Source organism: Bubalus kerabau, chromosome 5 (genome assembly GCF_029407905.1).
Source record: "Bubalus kerabau isolate K-KA32 ecotype Philippines breed swamp buffalo chromosome 5, PCC_UOA_SB_1v2, whole genome shotgun sequence".
Lineage (NCBI taxonomy): Eukaryota > Metazoa > Chordata > Mammalia > Artiodactyla > Bovidae > Bubalus > Bubalus kerabau.
Window position 1 is genome coordinate 13187122 of NC_073628.1, and position 25759 is coordinate 13212880.

Below are 25759 nucleotides of genomic sequence, written 5' to 3' on the forward strand. Positions count from 1 at the left end.
CAGGAATAGGCCCTGGGAGTCCTGGATGAGTCATTAAACACCATTGTCTTTACTTTGGCTGCCACAGTTGTTTTGTCTTCGATTGGGAAGACATTTCAAAATTGTTTTTTTGGAGGTTTGTTTTGGCACACAAAATTTTTTATGGCATAGACCCTTTGAGGAAATTATATCAGAAATATATCCATTTATCTTCAGCAGTTAAATTCATTGGTTTTAATGTCCATGGTGATATTTCTTTATAAATAGAAAGGAAACACACATTTTCAGTATGCATTCAGTCTCTTTGTAAATCAACCGACATGAATTAAATTCCTCTCTGTCCCCACTGTACTCCCAACTCTAGGCGAGAAATAAAAACCTGCAGAGACTGAAGGCTGATTCCAGCACATTGCTGTGGAGATTTCATTGCCACTGTTTTTATTTTATTTTATTTTTTAATAAATTAGTTGCTAATATTAAAATCAGTACATTGTACATAAATATCCAACTTCTGACTTCTCTTGAAAACATGGGCAACTGGCCTGCTTTCCAGCATGAGTGAAGTGGAAGAAAGGCTGCTCCCAGTGGTAAGGCCTGTGCTGCCCAGGGTCCCACATGGCAACCGGGGGCCATGAGTTTGTGAGAACTAGACTGCTAGCTATCTGAAGATAAATACTATTTTTGTCTTGATCAACTTTGACTTTGAAGCCTTTAACCCAGAACCCAAAACACACTTCTCCCTTGTACGTTTTTTGGATGATATAAAATATCTTGTGTATGCATATGACATTTCTTTCAATACTGAAACCATGCAATTGAAGTATACTACTCTGCCCTAAATCTTTGATGCAGAGTGGCATCATAGGTGCCCCTGATATCTGCCATTAGACCCACTACCTAAAGCCAGTTGCATGTCCCTGGGCTGTCCCTGAAGTCTTCACTTTGCCATTTGACAACTTATCTTCCTAGCAATGTCCTCTCCAATGAAGACAGCAATGCATTTCTCATGAGGTGGCTAGGAAGATGACATGAAACCAAGAATGCTGAGCATGGCCTTTAGTCTTCATTTTCATGATGTTCTGAGCAGTTTTTTTTTTTTTTCCTCCAAGTATGCAAGGTTCTCCATCTTCTTAGATGTCCATACAGATCAGTTTGATTTTCCAACCAACCTTCAAGGAAGAGATTACAGTTCAATTCTCTGTATTCTGAGAAGCTTCAAAGTCCACTCGCCAAGGACACTGATGAAGGTTAACATTTTATCAAGACCTTTTTTTTTTTTTCCCCAGACCTATTATTGGCCTAAAGGGCTAAACTAGGGCATGTCAGAGCATATATAACTAGGCACTCTCAGTCACCACTACATGTTAAGAACCTGAACTTCCCTGAGTACTTGGAGCCAGGAAAGAAGCATGAAGTGGCTTGTGCTCCTCGACTTAGTGGCCTTCACAGATTGCAGAGTTATGTAAGTATGGAGACTAAGCCACATCATCTTCCTTTTTGTGATTTTTCTTTTCATCTGATTATTCTATTCATCAGGTTTAGAAGGGAATGGAATATTTCCCCGGCAATTTTAAAGTTCAACACTTGCTCATTGATAAGTACATTGCTATAGGAACTGTGGGTCCCAAGGGACTTGGTGTAGATTTGCATAGCTGCACAACTCTTCGGGTCCAGTCATGTCATGACCTATTGAAACTGGAGCTCCTTGCAATTGTTCAGAGCACAGTCAATGCAGATGTAGGTGTGGTCCTGTGGAATAGTACTTTTCTACATTTTATATAGCATGTTCTCTTTGTTCCCTCTCTACTTCATGTCTATGTCTGCATCTCTGTATCATTGTCATTTATCTCTCCATCTCTTTGGAAGGCTCTGAGTGTATTTCTCTCTTGCTGTTTTCTTTTAATTTTTCATTTGACTCATCCTTCCTTCTTGAGCCTCTACATTTCCCTAATGTTTTCCCTATCTCCTGGATTATTTTGTCAACTATGTTTTCTTTTTCAAATTGGAGAAAGATTCGGAGAGCTACTTATACACTGTTTTATATCTGACAAGCAGTGTGACCACAGCCAATTCACAGGACTCTTGCATTTCTAATTCCTCCCTTGTAAAAGAGACAGGAATCCCCCTTCTACCTCCTTCACTGAGCTTCTATGAGAAGGATACAGTGGGGTGGCAACAGCAATGCTAGTGGCTGTCATGTTGAGACTTCCTATTTATCAGGCGCCTTATATGCATCACTTCACTATCCCCAAGATATCCTATTTGGAGGATTTGAATCGTTACATTCCACCATTTTACCGAAGGGGACACTGAGACCCTACATGGTCATATGGCTTACCCAACATTACAGAACAAAATCTTTATTCAAATCTATGTATTTTCCATAGAATATGCATAAAAATCTTATAATAAGGTGACTCATAAAAATGATTGGAAAGTACACAGTGCCATTACAATGACAGTTATACCTTAACACTGAAAGATAATTTTAGCATCTTCTTTGTTTTCTTTGTCAAATGTTCAGTGAAAGAATACCTCTAAGGAAAGTGAAGACGGTGAGAAATACCCTCGGTGAAAAAAAACATGCTGAACAATTTCCTGAAGGAGCATGCTTACAGACTGTCCCAGATTTCTTCTCGTGGCTCAAATATAACTATTCACCCCGAGGAACATCATGGATGTGAGTGTTTTGGGAGGATGGTGCTACACAGCGCCCCCTGGTGCTTTAACCTAGCACTGGGGCTCATATGGAGGTATCACGTAAAGAGTAAATACATGTCAATTCAAAGGGTCACCTGTGTGGTGTTGATTGGATGTGGTCTGAGTTTAAAGGGAGTGACTGCAGTTGATCAAGAAGGACCTCCTGGAGAAGGGGTGCTAAGCTTGGTTTGAAGAGACTACAGAGCTTCCCAAACGAAGGCACCAGGACTTCCCTGGGTGTCCAGCGGTCCTGGAGGCCCAGTGGTTATGCCTCTGGGCTTCTCATGCAGGAGGTTCCACTTCAAAACCTGGTCATAGAATCAATATCCTGCATACAATGTAGCACAGGGAAAAAATAAATGCAAGCACCTCTGTGATCAAATGCTGTGAGCTGCACAGTGGTTATAAAGTTATCTCAAGAGATATGTGACACTCAAAGGGAGGTAGCAATGTGGGAATAGAGGGTAGCCAGTTCTGCATTAACCCACTGCCTCCTTCTCCCTGTAGATGCTCTACGTGGGTAACATCACCATTGGAACACCCTCTCAGGAATTCCAGGTTGTCTTTGATACAGGCTCATCTGACTTGTAGGTGCCCTCCCTCTTTTGCCCCAGTCCTGCACTGCAAATGGTGACTGAAGCCATGAAATTAAAAGACGCTTACTCCTTGGAAGGAAAATTATGACCAACCTAGATAGCATATTGAAAAGCATAGACATTACTTTGCCAACAAAGTTCTGTCTAGTCAAGGCTATGGTTTTTCCAGTGGTCAGGTATGGATATGAGAGTTGGACTGTGAAGAAAGCCGAGTGCTGAAGAATTGATGCTTTTGAACTGTGGTGTTGGAGAAGACTCTTGAGAGTCCCTTAGACTGCAAGGAGATCCAACCAGTCCATTCTGAAGGAGATCAGCCCTGGGATTTCTTTGGAGGGAATGATGCTGAAGCTGAAACTCCAGTACTTTGGCCACCTCATGCGAAGAGTTGACTCATTGGAAAAGACTCTGATGTTGGGATGGATTGGAGGCAGGAGGAAAAGGGGATGACAGAGAATGAGATGGCTGGATGGCATCACCAACTCGATGGACATGAGTTTGAGTAAACTCCGGGAGTTGGTGATGGACAGGGAGGGCTGGCCTGCTGCTATTCATGGGGTCACAAAGAGTCGGACACGACTGAGCCCCTGACTTGAACTGAACTGAACTGAGCCTGTTGTGAGTACAGAGACCCCGTACCCTGACCATCTTTCACTTGCTATGCCACCCTGTTTCCACCTTTGGCACCTGATGACACTCATCTCTTGTGTCTGCAGCTATACAAGTTAAGTTTAGACATTACAATTCTTCCACCTTCCAGCCTACACAAAAGACCTTCAGGATAGCTTATGGATCTAGAAACATGATGGGATTTCTTGCTTATGACACGGTTTGGGTAACATATAAACAGAAGCTGAGTCAGGACTGGTTATGGAGTGACCACTGCTTGCAAGACAGATGCAAGACCATCTGACAGGACCCTTCCTAGCCTAACTCCCATAGATATTGGCCATATTACCCACAGGATCATGTCTCTGGGGAGCAGTGCCCCTGGTGACACAGGAGCAGATTAGCTAACCCAGAGAGTGGCTTGAGGTGTGGACATGCAGCTCCTCTGCCCATGAGCAGTTCAAGGTTCATTTTTCTGGGAGCGAGAAGAGGGGAAAAAAGCACACACTTTTATATTCACAGACTGTTCCAGGCACTTTCAGGTGATAACTGGTTTAATCCTGCAACAACCCCACACAGCAGTTACTCTGATTAGCTCATGAGACATATGAGGAAACTGAGGTGCAGACAGCAAGGGCATTGCTGAGGGCACACATGTGGTAAAAGGTGTACTTAGGCTGGCTTTTCAGGACTGAAGTTGCTGTGGGGTGTTTGGGGACAGAGTAAAACTGACCTGGGGACTCTGGGGCAGTCAAGGACTTCAAGTATTCAGAATGGGAAACTGGAGGCCAGAGATGTCAGGGGGCCTGATAAATGAGTTCTCACTCTAGGGGACCTTTAAGAGTCTAATGAAACCTATGGCCTGCCTCTCCAAAGTACTTGAGTAGGTCCCCTCTCTCTCTTTGTCTTTCATACACACAGAAATACACACATGTCCCCAGAAGTGAATTTCCAAGCAGTAATTTCATAGAACCCTGTAAGTAAGATTGCATTTTTGGCTTCTGTCTTCCAAGACAGATGCAGAATCCATCCACAGTACCTTACAGAGAATGCAGTCCATTCCTGTCATTAGGTCATGTCCAAGAGAAGGCTATCTTGCTCTCAATCGTTTTGTCCACAAGGTGGCACCAATGGGTCCTGGCCTGACTCTTGGTTGCCCCACCTGGACAGAAGCCACAAGGCCAATTTGACTCACTCAGGTGGTGTTTTTCAGAGGGGCAGATGTTTTAAAATTCACATCCTCTCACAAATGGAACCCAAATTCCCCTCCCAGCTTGGTCTAACCATCTGAGGTCCACCAGACACAGCCCAGCCTCAATTCTTTGAGGATGTAACAGCAATGCACCCCAGGTCAGTCATAGCCCCACTTCACATATCTGTAAGTGGGAACACTCTTCTCTCCCACAGATTGGGGACCTTGTAAGCACTGACCAGCCATTCGGTCTAAGCCTGGCGGAATCCAGGTTTGAAGGTATACCTTTTGATGGCATCTTGGGCTTGAACTACCACAACATATCCTTCTCTGGAGCCATCTTGATCTTTGACAACCTAAAGAATCAAAGTGCCATTTCTGAGCCTATTTTTGCCTTCTACTTGAGAAAGTAAATCAGAGATGGACAATCACTTTCTCCAAATTAGCTGTAAGATACTTTCAGTTGCATCAGAATTATAGAACACTTGATAAAGAAGTATCCTGAGAGATAACCTAACCCAGGATAACTATGGCCCCAGAGCCCTACCTGGTATCACCGCTGGTTTTTATAAATAATGTTTTATTGGAACACATCCCTGCCCCTGGGCTCAAGACCAGTAACTTGGTCTAGGGGGGTGAGTGAGGAGGAAGATTAATGGAAGGCAACACAAAACAAGTTGGAGGAAAAAGCTGTATGATTTGCTTATGAATTTGATAAGGAAGGAAGGAGAAGGATGGTGGATATCTGTCCTTCCTCATTAGGACTGGGAGCCCAGGACCAGCTACCCAATTTTCAGGAGCCAATGAATAATAAAAGTGCGGGACACAAAACAAAATGTGTGATCCCTTGTTCAAGAAATATTAGTCATTTTAAGACAGGGAGAGCAGAGGTGGGGGTCCTTTCTGAGTGTGGGGCCCTTTGGACAGTAGAGGTCACAGGCTAGTAGAGTCAACTCTGGGTGACCTGACCCCACATCCTTAGCACACTCAGGCTTTGATTTTCCTGAAAAATGACAAGCTGGACAAGGGGAAAGCAAAAACTCTTCAGAACTGTGTCATCTGAGGGTTTCTGAGCACACAGGTAGCAGGAGGTCCTGGGCCTCTTCAGAAGACATAGTGGGTGGAGCCCAGCCATGTGACTCAGCTTCTAACCTCCTCTTTGACACTCATTAGCCTGTTACTGACCTCAGTCTGGATCTCAATTGCTCCTAGCCTTGATTTCTGCATCTGTAAATGGAGACCTTATTAGGGCCTTGGTGGGTAGACAAGCACAAACACAAGCTCTCCAACAGTGCTGTTGTTACTGTCCTCCAAAGATCTCCCCTTCTTTTCTCTCTACAGATGCAGTGTGGTGATGTTTTGTGGGGTGGACAAAGCCTACAACCAGGGAGCACTCAACTGAGAACCATTGATCCAAGCGGGAGACTGGCCTATACACATGGACTGGTAAGCCTCTACCTCTGAGGGTCAGCCCTAGTGATGCTCCACATCTGTACACGGACACAGGCAGACACACACAAATGGATTCTCAGACACATAGTGACATAGACATATACACCACCCACAATGACACAGACAGACACACAGACACATGTAAACACACAAGCAGACACATATAAACAGAGACACATATAATCACGCATAGCTAGTCAGAGACACAAAAGCACAATTAGAGACACGTACAAACACATATACAAACAAACATATAAACACATAGATACGCAAACAACCCATGGGTTCATAATCCCCAGGCCTTCTGAGCATGGCTCTGATCAGGGTCCTAAAAGGATTCGGAGTGGTCTGTTCAGCTGGGAGAGGGCTGCACGCACTGCCCTATGAGGCATGGAGCATAGTTAGAGGACTCTACAGTCTGGTGAACAGAGGATCAGGGAGGATTATACCAGCCTGAACAGATTTATAAGATGACCAACTGTCCAGGGATACCTGGGACCAAGGAAGTTTCAATACAGATAAATGTCAGTTTAAAAACAGGGAACATCCTGAGCTAATGGGGAAAACTGGTCTCCTTAGGAAGCAGCTACCCAGCAGTGGAGAGAGGCTGGCTGCAGTCTTAACACTTGAAAGCAACTAATAAAAAAGACACCACACATACCTGGACATACACTGGGGCAGGGGCTATAACAGAGAATCAGGAAGGTGGGATCCAGGAGTGACCTGAGGACAAGAGGCATAATTGATAGGATTCTGTGTGATACCCTCAGACAAAAGCTGACTTGTCCTTTGGAGTTTCCGTGGGCTAGCCATGTATTTCTTGGCCAGGGTCTCAGGGTCTGAACTGGTTTGTAGGAGCAGTGCTGGGAGACACCTTCTGCCAGAGGCGCCCCTCTCTCCCTCCATTATGAGAATCTACTGTCCCTGCAAATCTCCAACTTCACTCTGTGGTTGACTCACTATTTGTTTCCCACCAGATACAGCTCTCTGGATGTTTTTCATTTGTTATTTTCACAGTCTTCATTCACTCACTAAACAGACAAGCCTTGGGCATCCACTGTGTGCCAGGCACTTTAGGGAGGCAATGAGAATAAAACTCGCCCTCACATCTAAGAAGGCAGATGCACAAGAAATGACACACACACATAGTGAATTGTGACTTTGGTACATGCTAGATATGAGAGGCACCCCACTCTAGTACTCTTGCCTGGAAAATCCCATGGACAGAGGAGCCTGGTAGGTTGCAGTCCATGGGGTCGCTAAGAGTCGGACATGACTGAGTGACTACACTTTCATTTTTAACTTTCATGCATTGGAGAAGGAAATGGCAACCCACTCCAGTGTTCTTGCCTGGAGAATTCCAGGGATGGGGGAGCCTAGTGGGCTGCCGTCTATGGGGTTGCACAGAGTCGGACACGACCTAAGTGACTTAGCAGCAGCAGCAGCAGCAGCATACATAAGAAAGGGTCTACAGAAATTGACCAAGACAGGAGACTGATAAACACTGAGGGAAATTCTTCTGTGAATCAATGACAATTAAGGTGGAATCTGGAAGATGAGAAGAAATTTGCTAGTCAAAGGTGAGGGGACTCTTCTAGGAAGGAAGTCCAGCTTGTGTCAAGATACAAAATATCCTGGTGTGTTCAAGTACTGCATTAAAGGATGTCAAGGAAGATGCCATGTCAAGAGCAAAGAAAAGAGTCAGCGCAAAAGATGGAGGGCTGTTTAAGAGACAGTTGGGAAGGCGGCAGCTCTGGGGAGACTGAGAGTGGCCTTGATGCCCGCTTTGTCACACTGCCTCTCAGTATCTCCATGAAAAGAAAGGTTAATGCTTCTGGTGGCTGCGAGGGCCTTGTGGACTCTAGGACATCACTGATCCTTGGCCCAAGAAGACTGGTCAATAACATCCAGAAGCTCATCAGCGCCACACCACAGGCTTCCATGGGGAAGGGTCATGCCCCAGAATCACTCCCAGTCTCCACACACAAGAAGGATCTCCAGGGCCAACCTCTCTCCCTCTCTCTAACAACACTACGTTTCATGTTTTGGGATCAATACCCTGCCCTCTATTATCTTCACTATAAATGGCATCAAATACCCAGTCCCAGCTCAAGCCTACATCCTCAAGGTGAGGGGAGAACCCTGAGGAGTGGTTCTCAAATAGAAACTTGCAGGAATCCTTGGGCTGCTGCTGGGAGGAGGCCACCCTCTGAAGGCCATCTGGCACTATTGCAGATGCAGCTGAGCCCTGTTGCTGGGCCAGAGCCTCCCACAACATGAACCACTTGAGAGTAAAGGGCCACCTGGGACACTGATCATCCTGAAATAAATGTGGAGACCCTACACCATGCTGGCATGGTGGGAGTCACAAGGAGAGCGGAACACTATGGTCCTCAGTCCTCAAAGAGCTTTAATTCAATCTGAAACCTCAGATTCATGAACATGAAAGTCAGCTCTAGTGGTCACTGTAATAGGCCATGTGACAAGGAGAATGGCTGTGGACATTCACAGTGTGTTTTCCCACCATAGGGATTAACAGTCTCCCTTCCCATCTCGCAGTTTTCCTGGTTTGGATGATAAATTACGTGGTCACCCTAGTTCTCTGATGCATCTTCCCCTTGCTCTGGCCAGGTGCTTCCTTTGTGAGTTGGGATACCTGACTCCTCTGGGGGATGCTGGATGCTAATGTGAATAAAGGGTGCACAGTGACTGCTCAGCCTCGGCACAGGGTGGAGGCTTCATGTCAGCTCCCTGTGGAAGTTCAGAGCTGGCTGATGGGCTCAAAGAAGGCTTTGAGGAAGGGAGGGAATTTCAGGAATTCAAAAACTGTAAACTCATGGAGCCATGTGGAGGGTTGCTTGGTTCCAGGCAAAACTTCACTGGATTCCATGCAAATGACATCCCAAGGTGCTCTGCACTGGGGCACTGGGGACTTCCTAGGGTGATGAGGGCTATGGACTGAATGGTGGGGATGGGGAACCAAAGTATGTTACCCACCCAAGCCTGGAGTGGCCAAAGAGGGTGAATGTGGGCCGAAGGAAACTTCCCAGAGTTCCTGAGTTAAGTCTTCAAGAACATGTTGTGGGCACTGCTCTATTTAAGATGGATAACCAACAACATGCTACTGTGTAGCACAGGGAACTCCACTCAGTTATATGACAACCTGGATCGGAGGGGTATCTTTGGGACCAGGATACACGGATACATATGGTTGAGACTCTTTACTGTCCACATGAAGCTCAGAATATTGTTAATCAGCTATACTCCAATACAAAATCAAGGTTTTTTAATAAAGTATGGATTGTGGGGACACAGGAGGAGAACCAGCATTCTCTGCAGAGAAAACAACGAGCAGGAATCAGAAGGAAAGAAACAGGGAGTGAGGAGAACTATGGACACACTTGTTCTTTTCTAAAAATTTTATTGAAGTATGGCTGATCTTCAGTGTTGCATTAAGTTCTGCTGCACAGCAATGTGATTCAGTTACACACTTAAAAAATATACATTCGTTTAAGGATATTCACTGGATATTGAATATAGTTCCCTACTCTCTACAGTAGGACTTTGTTTATTATCATTTTGCTGTATCCCCAGCTCCCAGTCCTCCCCTCCCCGACACCCTTCCTCCTGGCAATCCCATGGTCTTGTTCTGTTTTGGTTTTGGATGAACTCTTACATCCCCTGCTGCTCATAAAACCCTTTGATACTTACCAAAACAGGGAAATAAAACCAATAATTATGCTGGGTCTGAATATTGGCGGGAGTTGCAGGTAAGAGCTCAGGCTGACTGAGGTGTGTGTCTCGGACTCCTCCAGGATTCTAGAGGCCACTGCTATACCACCTTTAAAGAGAACACTGTGAATATATCTACAGAGACCTGGATCTTGGGTGACGTCTTCCTGGTGCAGTACTCTCGGTTTATGATTGAGGAAATGACAGGATTGGCCTGGCACAGGCAGTGTAAATGCTTGGTGTGGTTCAGGAATCAGTAAGGCTCCTCTGAGCAATCACTCACACTTAGGGCACTCTTGCCCAGGATGCTGGTGAACTGTATTTGGTGGCTTGCAAACCCTATTCTCATTAAAGAATAAAGGATTTCACTCATAATGGTGCTGAAACAAATGGGTGTCTCTGTTTGAGTCTGGGAGGTGTACAATGATCGGAAGGATCTAGAACAAAGTCTGAATCACAGTTGAGAGGAGCCCACCTCCAACTAGCTTCAAGGAAAGGGAGACTCATTGAAATGATTCTGGGAATACAGGACACAAAATCAGAGCAAATACAAAGATCTCAGTGAATGGACCCAAGAAATCAGAAGTTATCATTTCTCTCTCACCCTGGCTCTTTCCCTTCCCTCTTCTTTGATCGTCTTAGCCTGAAAACTTTCTTGCTTAAGGCTCCTACACCTAGTGAGGGAGTCCAAGCTATCTTCCCTAGGGTTTTATATCCCAAAGGCATCTCCTAGTAAGGAAAGAAGCTCGAAGCCATTAGAGTTCAAGGGTGTTCTCTGACTGACCCACCTCAGTTCACATTACAGCCCTAGATCAGCCATCCTGGCATGGCCATGGGGTCCTATGATTGGCTTTACATGGTCATTGGCCCTGGCTCAGCAGCACACATGATTTTCAGTTTCCTCCAGAAGTACATGACTGAAACTGGGGAGAGACAGCCCCAAGGATAATGCCTGGGGGATGGTCTGGTCCATGGAAGAGTTTGTGATGGCCCACCAACTCCACCATCTCCTCATTCAGAGGAATTATAAGGGGTAATGAAATAAACTCTCTTCATCCCATCTCAGATGATCTTATCTCTGGGCTTGTCCTCCAGGGGAGTTTGGGTGAGGTACTTCATGTAGAGCTGATTCTCTTTTGTTTCCACACCTTAGTCACCAGCTCTCTGCCGCCTGCCTTCTCTGTCCTTTCCAGTCCTTCTTGGTAAGTGGTGGCCCCAGTGGATCACTGAGCCATCCCCCTCCTCCAGGGCCAAGAATTCCCCTTCGTTGGCCTCCAATGCTGCTGGGGAGAATGAAATGCAGGTATTAGGAGACCCAGGGTACACAGAGCCTTCAGCCTTCCTGAGCTTCCTCCAGGGGTGGAGCTACAAACTATTTGTTTGCAGCTGCCATGGTTAGGCACTTTCGCGGGGGAAGCATCCATTCTTTCCACCTGGAGACCCTCAGTAGATGCCTCAGTTAAGACAGCAGGGGTCAGATGTTGATTTCCTTTCAGATTGACTGGTTTGATCTCCTTGTTGTATAAAGGAATCTCAAGAATATTCTCAAACACTGCAGTTCAAAAGCTCAATTCTTTGGCATTCACCCTTTCTTAAGGTCCAGATCTCACATCTGTATATGATTACTGGAAAAATCATAGCTTTGACACTACAAACCTCTGTACCAAATTGAGTCTCTGGTTTTCAGTACACTGTCCAAGGTTTTCAAAGACTCGTCCTTTCTAGGAGCAAGTGTCTTTTAATTTTTTGGCTGCTGTCAAGGTCCATAGTGATTTTGGAGCCCAAGAAAATAAAATCTGCAACTGTTTCCACCTCTCCCTCATCTACATGCCATGAAGTGATGGGACTGGATGACGTGAATGTTGAGTATTTTTTTGGTAATAGTTTTTTGAACGTTGAGTTTTAAACCTGCTTTTTTCACCTCCTCTCCTTATCAGTTTGTCTTTAGTTCTTTGCTTTCTGCTATTAGTGTGGTGTCAATGGCACCTCACTCCAGTATTCTTGCCTGGACAATCCCATGGATGGAGGAGCCTGGTGGGCTGCAGTCCATGGGGTCGCTAGGAGTCGGACACGACTGAGCAACTTCACTTTCACTTTTCACTTTCATGCATTGGAAAAGGAAATGGCAACCCATTCAGTGTTCTTGCCTGGAGAATCCCAGGGACAGGGGAGCCTGGTGGGCGGCCGTCTATGGGGTCGCACAGAGTCGGACACAACTGACTTGACTTAGCAGCAGCAACAGCATCTTCATATCTGTGGATGTTGATATTTCTCCCAGTGATCTATATTCCATATTGGGATTTATGCAGTCCAGCATATCAAATTATCTTTCCAACATACAAGTTCAATAACTGGAGTGACAATGTATACCTTGTCATGCTCCTTTCCCAATTTTAAATCATTTAGTTTTTCCATGTCTGATTCTAACTGCCACTTTTTGACCTACATACAGACTTTCAAGAGACACATAAGGTGATCTGGTACTTCCATTCTCTTAAGACTTTTCCACGGTTTGTTGTGGTGCACACAGTGAAAGGCTTTAGCATAGTCAGTGAAGTAGATGTCGATGTTTTTCTGGAATTCCCTTGCTTTCTCTATGGTCCAATGGATGTTAGTAATTTGATCTCTGGTTCTTCAAACCAGTTTGTACATCTGGAAGTTCTCAGTTCATGTACTGTGAAGCTTAGCTTGAAGGATTTTAAGCATTACCTTGCTAGCAAGTGAGATGAGCGCAATTGCATGATAGGTTGAACATTCTTTGGAATTGCCTTTCTTTTGGATTGGAATGAAAACTGACCTTTTCCATCACTGTGGCCACTGCTGAGTTTTCCAAATTTGCTGATATATTGAATGCAGCACTTTTACAGTCTCATTCTTTAGGATGTTTTAAACAGCTCAGCTGAAATTCCATCACCTCCACTAGCTTTGCTTGTAGTGATGCTAAGGCCCACTTGACTTCATGCTCTAGTATACCTGGCTTTACATGAGTGAACCCAACATCATCTCTATCTGGGTCATTATGACCATTTTGGTATAGTTCTTCTGTGCATTCTTGCTACCTATTCTTAATCTCATCTGCTCATCTGTTAGGTCTTTGAATTTTCTGTACTTTATTGTGCCCATCTTTGCATGAAGTATTCCTATGGTATATCCAGTTTTCCTGAAGAGATCTATACTCTTTACAATTTATTATTTTCCTCTAATTCTTGAACTTTTCACTTACAAAGACTTTCTTATCTCTCCTTGCTATTCTCTGAAAGTCTGCATTTCATTGGGTATATCTTTCCCTTTTTGTTTGCTGTACACTTCTCTTATTTTTCAGCTGTTTTGACGGCCTCCTCAGGCAACCACTTTGCCTGCTCACATTTGTTTTTCTTGGGGATGGTTTTGGTCACTACTTCTTGTACAATGTTACAAACCTCCATCCATAATTTTTCAGGCTACCACACCTAACCCCTTGAATCTATTTTTCATCTCCACTGCATAATCATAAGGGATTTGATTTAGGTCATAGCTTAATGGTCTAGTGGTTTTCCTTACTTTCTTCAATTGAAGCCTGAATATTGCTTGCTTCTGCCTAAACAATAGTGCCAGATGACTACCCACCACTCCCAGTGGGTATGGAGCAAAAAACACAATTTGAGGACTATACAGCAGAAGTGAGAAATAGATGTAAAGGACTGTATCTGATAGACAGTGTGCCTGATGAACTATGGATGGAGGTTTGTGACATTGTACAGGAGACAGGGATCAAGATCATCCCCATGGAAAAGAAATGCAAATAAGCAAAATGGCTGTCTGAGGAGACCTTAAAAATAGCTGTGAAAAGAAGAGAAGTGAAAAGCAAAGGAGAAAAGGAAAGACATAGGCATCTGAAAGCAGAGTTCCAAAGAATAGCAAGCAGAGATAAGAAAGACTTCTTCAGCCATCAATGTAAATAATAGAGGAAAACAACAGAATGGAAAAGATTAGAGATCACTTCAAGAAAAATAGAGATACCAAGGGAATATTTCTTGCAAAGATGGGCTCAATAAAGGAAATAAATGGTGTGGACCTAACAGAAACAGAAGATATTAAGAAAAAGAGGCAAGAATACACAGAGAAACTGTACAAAAAGAGCTTCACGACCCAGATAATCATGATGGTGTGATCACTCACCTAGAGAAAGACATCCTGGAATGTGAAATTAAGTGGGCCTTATAAAGTAACACTACAAACAAAGCTAATGGAGGTGATGGAATTCCAGTTGAGCTATTTCAAATCCTGAAAGACGATGCTGTGAAAGTGCAGAACACAATATGCCAGCAAATTTGAAAACTCAGCAGTGGCCACAGGACTGGAAAAGGTCAGTTTTCATTCTAATCCCAGAGAAAAGTTATGCCAAAGAATGCTCATATATGGCACAATTGCCCTCATCTCACATGCTAGTAAAGTAATGCTCAAAATTATCCAAGCCAGGCTTCAGCAGTACATAAACAATGAAATTCCAGTTGTTCAAGCTGGTTTTACAAAAGGCAGAGGAACCAGAGATCAAATTTCAAACATCTTCTGGATCATAAAAAAAGCAAGAGAGTTCAAGGAAAATATTTATTTCTGCTTTATTGACTATGCCAAAGCCTTTGACTGTATGGATCACAACAAACTGTGGAAAATTCTGAAAGAGATGGGAATACCAGACCACCTGACCGGCCTCTTGAGAAACCTGAATGCAGGTCAGGAAGGAACAGTTAGAACAGGACATGGAACAACAGACTAGTTCCAAATAAAAAAAGGAGTATGTCAAGGCTGTATATTGTCACCCTGCTTATTTAACTTACATGCAGAGTACATCATGAGAAATGCTGGGGTAGAAAAAGCACAAGGTGGAATCAAGACTGCCAGGAGAAATATCAATCACCTCAGATATGCTGATGACACCACCCTTATGGCAGAACGTGAAGAGGAACTAAAAAGCCTCTTGATGAAAGTGAAAGAGGAGACTGAAAAAGCTGACTTAAAGCTCAACATTCAAAAAACGAAGATTATGGCATCTGGTCCCATCACTTCATGGGAAATAGATTGGGAAACAGTGGAAACAGTGTCAGGCTTTATTTTGGGGGGGGCTCCAAAATCACTGCAGATGGTGACTGCAGCCATGAAATTAAAAGACACTTACTCCTTGGAAGGAAAGTTATGGCCAACCTAGATAGCATATTCAAAAGCAGAGACATTACTTTGCCAACAAAGGTCTGTCTAGTCAAGGCTATGGTTTTTCCAGTGGCCATGTATGGATGTGAGAGTTCAACTGTGAAGAAAGCTGAGCACGAAAGAATTGATGCCTTTGAACTGTGGTGTTGGAGAAGACTCTTGAGAGTCCCTTGGACTGCAAGGAAATCCAACCAGTCCGTTCTAAGGAGATCAGTCCTGGGTGTTCATGGGAAGGACTGATGCTGAAGCTGAAACTCCAATACTTTGGCCACCTGATGTGAAGAGTTGACTCACTGGAAAAGACCCTGATGCAGGGAGGGGTTGGGGGCAGGAGGAGAAGCGGACGGCAGAGGATGAGATCGCTGGATGGCATCACCAACTCGATGAACGTGAGTTTGAGCGAACTCCGGGAGTTGGTGATGGACAAGCAGGCTTGGCATGCTGTGATTCATGGGGTCACAAAGATTCGGACATGACTGAGCCACTGAACTGAACTGATCCTAGGTGTGTTCTGGCATTTCACATACTTAGCTGTGTGACCTTGATCAAATCCCTTAACCTCAGTTTTCTCATCTGGAAAATGGGCACCATGATGATACTTCAACCTTTTAGATTGCATACGTCCCTGCAAGGAGCAGGTGGCCCTGAGAAGGCTTCCTGGGTTCCTGAGTCTGGAACAAATATGAATTATTCTGCCACCTGGGGAGAAGGAAATCTTGTTTAGAGGTTATGGCTGCCATCCCCAAGGCTAAATATTGATTCAAGCCAAATGACATCTATTTCTGGACCATGACACAGAACTCTGACTGAGCCGATGCTTCTGTTTTCTGGGCTCCCAAAAGAGCTAATGATTACTGTCTCAGATTACTCCCTTCCTCAGCCTTACACGGCAGCCTTTCCTTGCCAATTACCTCTAGCCTGAAATCACACTGCAAGGAGCATTGTAAGGCTTCTGGTCTCTTTTCAGTTTCCCACATCTCCAGTGTAGCAACAAGTAGCTGTTATGGCTATTTGTCATAGCAACAAGTATGGCAACCTGCACAGTCCTATTTCAGCCTGTTTGGCCCCTCATGGTTAAAATACCTAAAGTGGCCTTAAAAACCTGCCTATGCCTGCTGTTTATCAGGAAATATGTGTGGACCTGATATAGTTTGCTTTCCCAAGCCTGATTCCAACCATGCATTGAAGGAACCAGACATTTATTCATCTACCCACAGAAATTGACAAAAGCAAACCAACCGTCCTGCATTTCTCACTTACCTCAAAACAATATTGAAGTGATCTGCTGCAATAATATGATACATTGGCATCTACACTCTAGATGGGACACCTTACCTCTGGATTCATTTTTCACCTAGTGCAGAATGTCTACCAACAGCCTGGCCCTGCAGCAGCTGGTCACCTGGTTTTTGTAGACATAGCCCACTCCAGATCCCTTCCACATTTGTCACTAAAATCTAGAGAACAAACTCAGTCAAAGCTCTCACTTCTGCAGAAAACAGCTTTTGTTTTTTTAGAAAACAGTGTTCAGTAACACATTCAAAATCTTGTGCTCCTTGCCTTGAATTCAAGGGCTTGTACCAGAGGATGGGAAGCCTCCCCTTCCACCTAAATCTTTCTCTACTCCCACCAGGGCCAGAGGCTTCACAGGACCCTGTGTCCTCACTGGTATTGTTCAGTTGCTAAGTCATGTCTGACACTTTGTGATTACATGTATGGCAGCAAAACAGGCTTCCTTGTCTTTCACTATTTTGCAGAGTTTCCTCAATCTCATGTCCACTGTGTCGGTGATGCCATCTCATCATCTCATCCTTTTGACATCTCTCCTTGTGCCAACAATCTTTCCCAGCAGCAGGGTCTCTTGCAATGATGTGGCTCTTCACATAAGTTTGCCTAAATGTTGGAGTTCATCATCAGCATCAGTCTTTGCTCTACCACTTCCAAAAAAAAAAAAAAAAACTCATGTTTCCAATCACCTAAAAATATTGAGCATTGATTAATAGAACAGTGATGTTGTCCCCTGGGAAATCCCAGCACTGCTTCCCTGCCTTTCTCTTACCATTCTCTGAACCTGGCATAGAATTGCTTCCCTACAGCTTTTCTTGTTTGAAAAGGCCTACCAACCTATCATTGTCAGCTATCCAGAAACTGTTCCTTCCTCCTTGCTTAAAGACTTCTGCGCGCTCCCTGATTGTCCTCTGTACATTAGTTCAGAGGACTTGCTAAATCATGCTAACTTCTTGCTGTATCATGTGGTGCAGCACACCAGGCTTCCCTGTCCATCACCAACTTCCAGAGCTTGCTCAAACTCAGGTTCATTAAGTTGGTGATGCCACCCAACAATTTCATCTTCTCTCTTCCCCTTTGCTCCTGCCTTTGATCTTTCCCAGCATCGGGGACTTTTCTAATAAGTCAGTTCTTCCCATCAAGTGGCGAAAGTATTGGAGGTTGAACTTCAGCCTCAGTCCTTCCAATGAATATTCAGGATTTATTTTCTTTAGGGTGGACCGGATGGATCTTCTTTCATTCCAAGGGATTCTCAAGAGTCTTGTCCAATACCACAGCTATAAAAGCATGAATGCTTTGGTGCTCAGCTTTCTTTATGATCCAACTCTCACATCCATCACAACTTCTGACAAAACGATAGCTTTGACTACACAGACCTTTGCTGGTAAAGCAATATCTCTGCTTTTTAGTATGCTGTCTAGGTTTTTCATAGCTTTATCTTCCAAGGATCAGCGTCTCTTTTTTCACAGCTGCAGTCACTATCTGCAGTGATTTTGGAGCCCAGGAAAATAAAGCTTGTCACTGTTTTCATTGTTTCTCCATGTATTTGCCATGAAATAATGGAACGGGATGACATGATCTTTGATTTTGTGATCTGTACATACCATATCAAGACCATCCCTAAGAAGAAGAAATGCAAAAGGTTGTTTGAGAAGGCCTGACAAATAACTTACAGAAGTACAGAAGCAGGACACAAAGAAGAAAAGAAAGACATACCCATCTGAATGCAGAGTTCCAAAGAATAGCAAGGAGAGATTTTAAAAAACGCTTGGGGCTAGTGCACTGGGACGACCCAGAGGGATGGTATGGGGAGGGAGGAGGGAGGAGGGTTCAGGATGGGGAACACATGTATACCTGTGGCGGATTCATTTTGATATTTGGAAAAACTAATACAATTTTGTAAATTTTAAAAATAAAAAAATAAAAATAAATCATCACTGGATATTGAATTATATATATAAAAAAAAAGCCTTCCTAAGTTATCAGTGCAAAGAAATAGAGGAAAACAACAGAATGGGAAAGACCAGAGATCTTTTCAAGAAAATTAGAGATAGGAGGGAATATTTCATGCAAAGGTGGGTACAATAAAGGACAGAAATGATATGTACCTAACAGAATCAGAAGATATTAAGAAGAGGTTGAAAGAATACGTAGAACTGTACAAAAAAGATATTTATAAACCTGATAACCACAATGGTATGATCACCCACCTAGAGCTAGACATCCTGAGGTGCACATCAAGTGGGCCTTCGAAGTATCACTAGGAGCAAAGCTAGTGGAGGTGATGGAATTGCAGTTGAGCTATTTCAAATCCTAAAAGATGATGCTGTTAAACTGCTGCACTCATTATGCTAGCAAATTTGGAAAACTCCGCAGTGGCCACAGAACTGGAAAGGTCATACTCATTCCAATCCAAAAGAAAGCTGATTTCAAAGAATGTACATCTCCCACACTGTTGCACTCATCTCACATGCTACCAAAGTAATTTCTCCAAGCAAGTCTTCAACAGTACATATACTATGAAATTCCATATGTTCAAGCTGGATTGAGAAAAGGCAGAGGAACCAGAGATCAAATTGCCAACATCCTCTGGATCATAGAAAAAGCAAGAGAATTGCAGAAAAACACCTACCTCTGCTTCATCGAATTTGCAAAAGCCTTTGACTGTGTGGATCACAACAAACTGTGGAAAACTTACAGAGATTGGAATACCAGACCATCTTATCTGCCTTCTGAGAAATCTGTATGCAGGTCGAGAAGCAACAGAAAGAACTGAACAGGAAAAAACAGCCTGGTTCCAAATCAAGAAAGAAGTATGTCAAGGCTGTATATTGTCACCCTGATAACTTATATGCAGAGTACATCATGAGAAATGCCCAACTGGATGAAGCACAAACTGGAATCAAGATTTCCAGAAAAAATATCAATAACCTCAGATATGCACATGACACCACCCTGATGGCAGAAAGTGAAGAGGAACTAAAGAGCCTCGTGATGAAAGTGAAAGAGGAGAGTGAAGCATCTGGCTTAACCTCCCCATTCAGAAAATGAAGATCATCGCATTTTGTCTCATCATTTCATGGAAAATAGATGAAGAAACAATGGAAACAGTGAGAGACTTTATTTTGGGAGGCTCCAAAATCACTGCAGATGATGACTGCAGCTATGAAATTAAAAGATGCTGGCTTGTTTGGAGAAAAGATATGACAAACCTGGACAGCATTTTTAAAAGCAGAGACATTACTTTGCTAAAAAAGTTCAATATAATCAAAGCTATGATTTTTCCAATTGTCATGTATGGATTGACATTTGCACCATAAAAAGTAGCAATGAAGAATTGATGCTTTTGAACTGTGGTGTTGGACAAGACTCTTGAGAGTCCCTTGGACTGCAAGAAGATCCAACCAGTCAATGCTAAAGGAAATCAACCCTGAATATTCTTTGAACGGACTGAATCTGAACTTTAAGCTCCAATACTTTGGCCAACTGACGTAAAGAACAGACTCATTAGGAAAGACCCTGTTGCTGGGAAAGATTGAAAGAACAATAAGAGGACGACAGAGGATGAGATGGTTGGATGGCATCACTGACTTGATGGACATGAGTTTGAGCAAGCTTCTGGAGTTGGTTAAGGACAGGGAGGCTGGCGTGCTGCAATCCATGGGGTTTCAAAGAGTTGGATATGACTGAGCGACTGAACTGAATTGAACAAACCCCATAGCAAATACTATTTGTAATTGGCATGTTTCTTCAGCAAGACTGGGGCTCCATAAGGCCCCAACACTTATCCCCAGTCAAGTCTGCACCCATGCACAGAAGTCAGTGCCTAGCATTCACAATGCATTCAGTGAGTTCTGATTGCAGGGGGACCTCCATTTTGGTAGACATAGAGGAGCAAAGGACACATTTATCCTCCTGTCTCAAACAACTCCAAATGAAAGAGTAGTTTTTTTTTTACATCAAACATCTGGCAGCAGAGAATAGATTCCTGGGGGGAGGCGGGTGGGGAGCAAATAAGGTGAGTTCTAAAATTTCCCCAACTCTAGAAATATATTCCAACACATACATGGAGGGGGTATCTAGGCAGAGACAAACAGTCTCCCCAAGAATAGAGATTTGAGACCCTAGACAGTTAAGAGTTCACAGGAGAAAGCTACACAGATAGAAATGTGGGAAGGTACAGATGATACCCCTCCAGTTTTCAGTGGAGAGTTGATCGTACTGGTCTGAATTATAGGGAACAACCCTTGAGCTTCAAATTAAGCCAAGTCTAATTGTGTCCTCACCTACCAGAGTGGAAATTATTCATAATTTCCATGACATGTATAGGGCCTTGAAGACAATATTGCCTTGCTAGTGGGGAATAATAAACTTCATCTAAAGGCTGGTCTCATCTCAGATTAAAAAAGTGAACAGCAAGCCTTCAAAAATTACAACTGTTTCCAAGAAACTAACAGTGTTTGCAAACAGTGCCAGGAATAATTTAGAATATTTAAAAAACATCCAGCATCCAAAGGGAAAAATGACCACATTCAACATCCAATTTAAAATTTCCATATAAATTGTGAAAGTATTTGTCCTAGTTCCTTCACAAATTTGTAAAGTAATTATCCCCTGATTAAGATATATAAATTTAAAAAGAAAATTTCCAGATGTGCAAAGAAGCAAGAAAATATCCAAAATAAGGAAAAATCAATCAGTAAAAACACGCTCAATCACCACAAACAAATTCAGATGATATTTGCTGAGTTTTTCACATACACCAGTGAAAAATCGTTTCCTCCTCTTTTGCACTTCTGGCTCTTTTCAACCGACCATGGCTCTTGTGCCACGTCTTGGAATCTTGGTCCTCTGTCACTTGCAGTGATGACCTAGTTCCGTTAGTATATTGCAATTATCCTCAGATTAAGATCAGATCAGATCAGTCACTCAGTCATGTCCAACTCTTTGTGACCCCATGAATCACAGCACTCCAGGCCTCCCTGTCCATCACCAACTCCCGGAGTTCACTCAGACTCACATCCATTGAGTCAGTGATACCATCCAGCCATCTCATCTTCTGTCATCTCCTTCTCCTCTTGCCCCCAATCCCTCCCAGCATCAGAATCTTTTCCAATGAGTCAACTCTTCGCATGAGGTGGCCAAAGTACTGGAGTTTCACCTTTAGCATCATTCCTTCCAAAGAAATCCCAGGGCTGATCTCCTTCAGAATGGACTGGTTGGATCGCCTTGCAGTCCAAGGGACTCTCAAGAGTCTTCTCCAACATCACAGTTCAAAAGCATCAATTCTTCGGCGCTCAGCCTTCTTCACATTCAAACTCTCACATCCATTCATGACCACAGGAAAAACCATAGCCTTGACTAGACGAACCTTTGTTGGCAAAGTAATGTCTCTGCTTTTGAATATGCTATCTAGGTTGGCCATAACTTTCCTTCCAAGGAGTAAGCGTCTTTTAATTTCATGGCTGTAGTCACCATCTGTAGTGATTTTGGAGCCCAGAAAAATAAAATCTGACACTGTTTCCACTGTTTCCCCAACATTAAGATAAATAAATTTAAAAAGAAAAAAAAAATTCCGGATGTGCAAAGAAACAAGAAAATATCCATAATGATGGAAAAATCAATTAGTAAAAGCACAGTTAAAAATATACATTACATAATTAGCAAGGAAGGACATTAAAATGGTTACTACAGCAATAATCCTTATATTCATGAAGCTGAAGAGTATTGAGTATGTTAAATAGAGACACGGAAAATATTAATGGAAAGGATGTGGGGAAAAATTAATTGTCCATCACAGAACTTTGAAACAACTTTAAGAATACTACAATATATGTAGATGGAATCCAACAGGAAGTTAGAGACAGGAGAATAGAGAAAAGAACTTCATAATTACTGGCTGAAAAATGTCCAGATATGCTGAAAGCTTTAAACCCACAAACAGAGAAGCTCAGTTAACTCAAGGAGAAGAAGTATGACAACTATACAGAGGCACATCATAATTCATTGCTTAAAACAATCACCAAAGAAATGTAACCAGAAGCAAAAACAGACACAGTAGAACAAAAAATGGGGATGACAGCAGACTAGGCATATGAAACAACGTTAGCCAGAGGACACTGGCACCACATCTTAGAGTGCTGAGAGAAATAGAATTGACTCAGAATTCTATACCCAAGAAAAATGCATATAAATAAAACAAGATAAAATACTTTCTCAGACGTACAACAACTACAAGACTGCATTACCACCAACAGACCAATGTAATAAATGTTTTATAAAAGGTCTCAAGTCAGAAGGAATTTAAAAGAAAGGGGAAATCTGCATATACAGGGGGAAGGAACAGTAGCCAAATGATCAACATGTAATATATATTAAAAGGTAATTATAATGACTTTCCCAGTGGTCGAGCGGTTAAGGATCTGTTTTGCAATGCAAGGGATACTGGTTTGTTTTTTTGCCAGAGGAGTAAAATCCCACATGCCACTGAGCAACTAGGCCTGCATGTCTGAAATAGAGTTTACATGCTGCAAGTACTGAGCTTGCCCTCCTCAAATAGAGAGTCCCTACCACAAGGAAGATCCTGCATGCCACACTAAGACCCAACACAGCCAAAGAAATGATAAATGTATAATTTAATATTTATTAATAATTACCATAATTAATAATGATAGACTGGAAAGTTAACAATGCATACTATGGATCTTAAAATTACTTTTAAAAAGTTACAGTTAATAAAGTGACAAAATCTATACAAGGGAATCATAAAACCTACTCAGTCACAAAAAAGTCAGGGATAAAAAGAGACATGGGAAGAAAGAACATGGGAGAAACTGAAGATAAAGAGCAAGATGATAGAATTAAACCCAACTAGAGTTAACCCCTCAGATGTGAACCCAGACTGAAGATATACCCCAGGCCCCAGACGACAGCAGATCCCCATACACTGCTCTCTACAGCCAAAACAGAGCCTTCCAGCCTCCAGGGCCCCATGTTCCTGGGCACAGAACAGCACCAAAATTTTATATGGAACAGTAAATTAGAAGCCTTCAATCATATAAAGTACATCCTCTGTTTATAAAGAAATGACATTAGAAATCAATGTTCACTGGACAGAAGAAGAAAAGTGCTAGCATAGTGTGGACCTTCCCTCCTTTACTACTCTAATTCTTTCCAGGAAGGACCAGAAAAATGGACATGACTTACATCTCTTTAATACTAGATACACTTGACCTGGGACACATGTTCGATTTTCATGGTTCATTCTCCTCTCTTTGCTCATAATGAGCAACAGAGACTGCTCCTCTAAATCACAGCTCAATCACTACAAACATATCCAGAAGATATTTGCCGAGTCTTTCACATAAACCATTGAAAAGTTGTTTCCTCCTAATTTGCACTCCTGGCTCTTTTCAACCAACCATGGCTCTTTTGCCACATCCTGGAATCCTGTCCTATGTCACTTGCGGCAATGTTCCCATACAGCGGGCCTCAATTATGCTCAATGGAATTTCTATTCAGAGTGGCCATAATACATGCAAAAATGGAAACAACAGGCAGCTCCTTACGCTCCTCTCTTGTTCATTCACTACATACAATCACTCAACACCTGAATAGCAAGTCTGTTACAAACAAACCTTCAAATTGAAAACTTTCCAACATGAAAAGTTCATTTGCATGTGCAATCACATCAGTTAGTTCACAGATCTGACGCATATTGTCATGGACACATCCTAGACAAGTGGGTGTGCTTTTGTGTATTTTATTGTACAGAACTGTATGGAGAACAGCAAGTGTTAGTCGCTCAGTCGGGCCTGACTCTTTGCAACCCCATGAACTGCAGCCCACCAGGATCCACTGTCCATGAGATTTTTTCCAGCAAGGGTACTGGAGTGCATTGCCGTTTCCTTCTCCAGGGGATCTTCGCAACCAGGGGATTGAACATGGGTCTCCTGCACTGCAGGCAGATTCTTTACTGACTGAGCTACGAGGGAAGCTGATGGAGTACAATAGTGCAGTATTTTTATTTCAAGCCTGCGATGTCTGAAAGGAAGCATAAATGCAGTGGTAATCTAGATGATACTACTATTCTATTTTTAAAAGTGTGCTTAGTTGCTCAGCTGCATTCAACTTTGGCAACATATGGACTGTAGTCAGCCAGGCTTCTCTTGCCATGGGGATTGTCCAGACAAGAATACTGGAGTGGGTTGCCATGCCCTATCCAGGAACTGCAAGATTAAAAGTGTTTCTTTTATTTTGTGTGTTTGTTTTTTATGGATTATTTGTGTGAAAACTAACATAAAGCTATTAAACTGCAGTAACATACAGCCATTTGTCTTAGTTGGCTGTCTAAGTAACTTTGCTGGACTTAAGAAGAAATTGGGATTTTTGAACACCCTTTTGAAATGTAACTTGTTCACACACAGGGGACTTACTGTCCTGCTAAGACCTGTGGATCCAAAAGTAAGTGCATCCCTTCCAGGTCCAAGGAAGTAACATTCTTGGTTGGGAGTTTAGAGGAAATGTGAGATCTCCATAATTCTAGACATATCAGTCCTTCAATAGACCTTGATCATGAGAAACTAATATTAAAGTAGAAATAGTCATTGTGTTTCTACCCATTTCAAGAAAGTGTTACTAACTCCTCAGTACTGCATCTTGAAATGCTGGTGAATGGTTGGTGAAGTGATGTGAACAGAAAGAAGGAAGGTGAGACAGGAAGGTCAGAATATGAGGTAACAAAGATAAGATATTTAGAAGCTGAAGAATTGAGAGAGATTTGGGACCTGAGTTGGAAAAGCAGTTTACAAAACAAATTGGGTCCTGTGGTATGTATAATCCTCACTTCAGTCCTTAGAAGATCTCTACTGACCAGTCTGTCCTTTTTTTTTTTTTTTTTCCTGGAGCACAGTTCAGATCCATCAAGCTGTGTTTCATTGCTGCTCCTTCCTCCTGGCTCCCACACTGTGCCCAGCTGTTCAGCCTAATATATTCAGAAAAGATTTGTTCTTTAAGGCAGACACTGCTG

At 42.8% G+C, this 25759-nt stretch overlaps 1 pseudogene; it reads left to right on the forward strand.

Annotated features, from left to right (window-relative positions):
• The first annotated feature begins 1388 nt into the window (after nucleotides 1–1388).
• LOC129653643 (pregnancy-associated glycoprotein 1-like) overlaps nucleotides 1389–25759 on the forward strand; it is a 39412-nt pseudogene continuing 15041 nt past the window's right edge.